This window comes from Lygodium microphyllum, chromosome 6 (genome assembly GCF_053477565.2).
Source record: "Lygodium microphyllum isolate KBCC chromosome 6, Lygodium_microphyllum_v1.1.10, whole genome shotgun sequence".
Taxonomy (NCBI): domain Eukaryota; kingdom Viridiplantae; phylum Streptophyta; class Polypodiopsida; order Schizaeales; family Lygodiaceae; genus Lygodium; species Lygodium microphyllum.
In genome coordinates, this window is record NC_141140.1 from 168,647,259 (window position 1) to 168,653,417 (window position 6,159).

The 6,159-nt window shown below is 41.3% G+C and overlaps 1 pseudogene; it reads left to right on the forward strand.

Moving 5' to 3' along the window:
• The first annotated feature begins 2,068 nt into the window (after positions 1-2,068).
• LOC148035400 (uncharacterized) lies at positions 2,069-5,625 on the forward strand (annotated as a pseudogene).
• Positions 5,626-6,159: the final 534 nt, after the last annotated feature.

Below are 6,159 nucleotides of genomic sequence, written 5' to 3' on the forward strand. Positions count from 1 at the left end.
TTCAGCTGTTACCCTCAAACTGGGTGCCACATATTCCATTGGTACAACAGCCTCTAACCCATAAACCAAATGAAACGGAGTCATACCTATTGTGTGTGAGAAATGCGGGATCTAGAGCATGGCAAAACCGGAAGCTATGGAGGATGGAAAAAGAAGTGTAGACTCATGATGGAAAGGACACTGTTTATTACACAAGTGAATTAGGTTCCAAGATTGAGACTTGGACTCATAAACACAATCTTGTGTATGTGGACAATGACATTGACACTTTACTGAAATGAAAAGAGTACTATCATTGCATTAAGAAAGGAAGCAAGTAAAATGCTTTATAGGAAAGTAGGAAACTGCAGTAAGCACCATTGTGCATATGGGATAAGTTAGCCTGCATGTCCTTGACCCTGAGACTCCATACAAAAGAGGTTGTTCGAGTGTGATTGCTGATTCTCAACACCCCTCCTCAATCACAACTAGGAAAGGCACAGAGTGTGTAGAGGCTGTAATGAGAACCACCTGCAAAGTGTGGGCATACCACAGACATGGCAAAACACCAGAGGCTGTTGCAGAAAAAACTAAGTGTGGGTACCATAAACATGGTGGACATCCAGAGGCTGTAACAGGGGCCTCACAAAGTGTACAGGGACTATAATGCCAAGTTACATAAGGAGTTTACAAAGCTTATGGCAGGAAACATTAGGGCAAGGAAAATACAAGGCTATTAAAACAATCTATCAGAATTATGAGAGTACAAGGACTGATGAGTCTTGTCCTTCCGATCCTGGTGGTCTTCATCTTCATCTTCTTCCTTTGCTCCATTTTCTTCTTCTTCTTTGACTGCGACTAGATAGGCCTTTTGGGATCTCTTTCTTGCGTGGCAGAACTTCTCGGTGTGTCCGGTCCTTTTGCAGAAGTCACAAAAGAGCTGATCCTTCTTGCCTTTGTACCTGTTGCCAACATATAATGCATGCTCATCTCTAGAGGTACTTGGTTCTTCTTTGGTTTTTAGCTTCTTTTCTTCTTCTAACAGTGATGCCTGGATATCAACAGGTTCAGGATTTGGCATGTTGATTAAAGTTGTTGATACATTATTATATTCAGGAGGCAAGCTCTTAAGTAGAACACCGATGCAAACATCTTCATCCATTTTAATGTTTATTCCTGCAAGTTGGGTTAGGAGTCCTTCCATGTAATTGAGATGTGTGGCAAGTGATGTGCTGGACTTCATTTCAAGCCTGAAGAACTCAATCAGGAGACCATACTTTGATGATTTAGATTGTGCACCGAACAAGGTGTCAAGTCTTTTCCATGTATCCTGTGAGGTCTCACAATTATCCACATGATGAATATAACTGTCGTCTAGCTCCAGTTTGATAATGGCCTAAGCTCTGTCATCATTCTTTTGCCAAGTAGTTGCAAGATCCGCGTCCTGAGGTTTCTTCTCTTTGCCATTTGTGATGGCCCAGAGACCCTTCTTCATCAGGATGAGCTTGATGCGGGTTTGCCAAGTGTGAAATCCGACTCCTTTGAATCGAGCATTTGGAGAGTCTTTGCTCATGTTAGATTTACGGGAATAGTAGCAAATCAACTTCAGACTTTATTAGATTTGAGCAACAGAAGAATTGATTGAGAGACAGAAGTGCTAAAAAGCACTAACTGAGTGTCAATGAATACCAAATCTACAAAAGTCTTTTACTCCAAGTGATCTTCCCCTTCTTGATTTGATGCTAATGCCTTCAGATCTGAGTGATAGTACTTTAATGAACTTGAGAGAGTATTGCTCAGTGATTAAAATCACTGTTGATAACTTCAGTGAGAGAAACAATGAAAAAAATGTCAAGATTTTGAAGCTTTGGCTATGGTGGAATTTAGGGTTTCTGAGACAAGGACCTGGTTTTTTGTTGATTGCAGGAGCTACAGTGGATCATTTTCAAAAAAATTTATATGCCTAGGAAGCTGATTTCATGGGCTACAAAAGCCCTATCATAATCATCAAAATCGTGGACAGTATGCAGCGCGCAGTCACGTCGAACAGCAGCAAGCGCATTTCTGACAGGATTCCACGATTTTCGCAATGCTGAAGCCAGGGTGCAGTAATGTCATCGATTATCATGCCAGGATGAAGCGACTTGAGCAGAGGAACAACTTCCTAGAAGAAATCATGGGTTGAAATGGCCTGGTTGAAGAGTTATGGAAGCTCCAAGCAAGGTAGGTCCTGTTTGGCTATGGCAGACACAGAGCAAAGATTGGGGATTTTCACAATGCTGAGCTCCAGATGGTCCAATGTCCTAGATTGATGTGATACAGGGAAGCTTTGTGAGTTGGGGAATACTTTTCCAGAAGGAAGCTCCAAGAGATTTGACCTGTGGAGTGAGATATAAGCAGCTCAATCTGACAGGGTGCTGCTGGCTATGGCTGCCATGGAAGCTTCAGTGAGAGTAGAGTTGGGAGATGAAGTCATGAGCTGACATTGAGCTAGACTAAGGTTGAAAGGAATCAAGAGAGGCTAGACAAGCAATGCCATGCCCAACTGGGCTCTGATACCATGTGAGAAATGCGGGATCTAGAGCATGGCAAAACTGGAAGCTATGGAGGATGGAAAAAGAAGTGTAGACTCATGATGGAAAGGACACTGTTTGTTACACAAGTGAATTAGGTTCCAAGATTGAGACTTGGAATCATAAACACAATCTTGTGTATGTGGACAATGACATTGACACTTTACTGAAATGAAAAGAGTACTATCATTGCATTAAGAAAGGAAGCAAGTACAATGCTTTATAGGAAAGTAGGAAACTGCAGTAAGCACCATTGTGCATATGGGATAAGTTAGCCTGCATGTCCTTGACCCTGAGACTCCATACAAAAGAGGCTGTTTGAGTGTGATTGCTGATTCTCAACATTGTCACCTTAAAGGCTATTCTGAAAGACCATAAAGCTGAATCCAATTTCTCATCCCAGTACTTCTGATTTTCCACCACAATTCTTTTGAGGATTCTTATCAATGTCTTATTAGTACTCTCTGTCTGACCATTCACCTGAGGATGGTAGGCTGTAGACTTCTTGTGCATAATCATATGAGTACTAGTCAAATCAACAATCACAGCATTAAGGAAATGAGAACCTCTATCACTTACCAACTCCACCGAACATCCAAATCGTGTCATTATATTGTTGTAAAGAAATCTGGCTACAGTGGCAGCCTTATTATCCTTAAGTGCTACTGCTTCAATCCATTTTGTGCAATAATCAGTAGCAACAAGAATATACATGTTCCCTCTTGGAGTGGTTGGCATAACTGGTCCAACAAAATCCATGCCCCACTTTTCGAACGGTTCTAAGGGCAAAACTGGGTGATCAGATATTCTATCTGCATTATCTGGCTGACCACTCTTCTAACAAATTACACAACTTTTGGCAAAATCAAATGCATCCTTCAATACAGTCGGCCACCATAATCCAATGTGCAAATTTTTCTTCCCTGTAATCTCACCAGAAAAATGCCCACCTGCTGCACCATAATGTGCTTCTTGCAATATAGTTTTCTATTCAAAATGTGGCACACATCTTCTTATTATTTGATCTATGCCTTTCTTATAAAGTGCTCCAGCAATCACCAAAAAAGGCCTAGACTTCAAAGCAAACATTCTTCTTTGATCTGGGGTGAACTTAGTTGATATAGTTCCATCAAGCAAAAATGATAACAATTGATCATACCAAGAATCCGATTCAACAATCTGAACCTCAAAAAGTGATGCATCAGGCAATTCATCATCCACACCAATGGGTGGTTCACCTATTTCCAACCTACTAAAGTAATCTGCAATAGCATGTTTTTTCCCTGGGATATGAACTATCATAAAAGCAAACTCTTGTAATAAAAGCATCCCCCTGGCCAACCTTCCTATCACAGCAGAGGTTTTTTAATCAAATATAACAGAGCCTGATGGTCCACATGAAAAATGACCCTGTTCCCTAGTAAATAATGTCTGAATTTATTCAGAGAATAGATCATGCCTAAAGCTTCCCGTTCAGTCACTACATAATTCCTTTCTGCAAATGACAAAACCCTGCTAGCATAGTAAATTGGCCTATACTAGCCCTTCACCTTCTCCTGCATTAGAATTGCCCCAATTTCCATATTCAAGGCATCAACAAAAATATGACAAGGTAAAGACCATTCTGGTGATTGCAAAACAGGTGCAACAAAAACCATCTTCTTCCATAACTGAAAGGACTTTTCTTGAGGCTCAGCCCACACAAAAGATACATCCTTTTTAGTTAAATGTGTCAATGGTATAGGATATTTCCTGAGGCTTTCCTTATTTGTATAGGACATTTCTGAGAAGGGGAAGCTGCTGCATTTTATACAAGGCTTAAATCCCTCTCTGGCTACTGATGTGAGAGCTCATAATCCTCAAACCATTGAGCGAGAAGCCCATCTTGCTAAGGCGTTTGAGCCAAAATATGATGGCAAGTATAAGCATTTGTCAGGTAGCTCCTATGGTACTATTTATGAGGCTGAAAGGAAGACAAAGTTTGTTGATTAGATCGATAAGAAATCAGCAGCTTCCCCCTTTCCACGATATCCAACGGTTACTGGGAGTAAAATGCCATATGCAAAGCCATACAGGCCCATGGATGCAAAGTCAGGTGTCAAACCCAGTTCTGGTTTTGACAAATCAGAAGTTAAACAACATTCCAGGGCCATAATGGATAGTAGGAAAAAGGCAAATTTATGCTTTAGGTGTAGAGAGAATTGGACACCTGAGCACCGAGATGTGTGCAAAATGAAGAATGTCAACTCAACCAAACTCAGCATGATAATTGAATTATCAGATGATGATGAAGTGGTTGATGTAGCACACGCCCATGATGTCTCTCATGAGGAATTGACAGGAGCTCATGATGCATATGAATCTCTTGACCAGAAGCCACAAAGGGGACTGCATTTCCCTTTGATCCGGGTGGGGCTATTGAGCAAACCCTCGTGTGATGCATGAGATTGATATTCAACCTATATGTGGCACGAAAGGCCGCAAGCCAACACTCTCTGTGTTGGAGCATCAACCTACAATGCCTTTTCATGTCAGAGGTGATGCTAATGGTAATGTCCCTGTGGATGATGAGTAGATTTATTGGGATGCCCAATCTACACTGTATACCATCTCACTTCATGCCTTGATGGGTGCCAAAAATGCTGACACAATCAGGTTGGAATGAATGATTAATGACAGATCTATTCATGTATTGGTAGATAGTGGTAGCACTCACAGTTTCATTAATTGCAGAACATTGCAAAGAGTGGGATTGGTTGCTACAGAGATAAACCATGGTCTGAAAGTGGATATATCGAATGGACAACATATGATCAGCGGACATTGTTGCCAGGATGCCAAGATCAAGTTCTCTGATGATTATGAGTTTGCAGGTGATCTTCTGGCATTGGATATGGGGCCAATAGATGCTGTCCTAGGTTGTGATTGGCTGTAATCATTGGGGAAAATCAGTATAGGTTTGAATGCCTTATCTCTTGAGTTTTGCCACAAGGGTAGAACTGTTACATTGCAGGGCATTGTGAATCAGAAATTGCAGATCATTTCAGCAAGGCAGATTATGATGATGAGATAATGATCATTGTAAGAGCAAATCATGCAGATTGTGATGATGATGATAATGAGATAATGATCATTGTCAGGTAAAATCATGCAGAGTGTGCAGAATATTGATCATTATGGGTCAGTACCTTAAATGGGCCTGAATTTGGTGTTGATCTAGCAGGTGCTTGATGGGGGTGATGATCACTTGCAGTACTAGCTACGGGAGATCGTTTCAGCTGCTGGGTGTATACTGCAGTGCTGCTCAGCCACATGATGATGATGATGATGGTACTACTCTCATCAAAATTAGTCATAGCCGTTGTTGTGGTGATATGAGTGTTACTCTTAGCCTTATGATCCTGAAGATCTGATGCTACAACCTATACAACAGTTCACCATCACAAGGCCTCTAATATTTTCCCATGTGGGAAAAGGGGCTCTTTTCCCTTGTTTTTCCTTTAGTGTTCAATATCATGAGCTTTTTCTTAGGAAGCACCACACACCTAGCTAGGTGTTTTTGGGGGCAAGGGACTGATGGCTTTCACCTCAGAGGCTGACTTGTGGT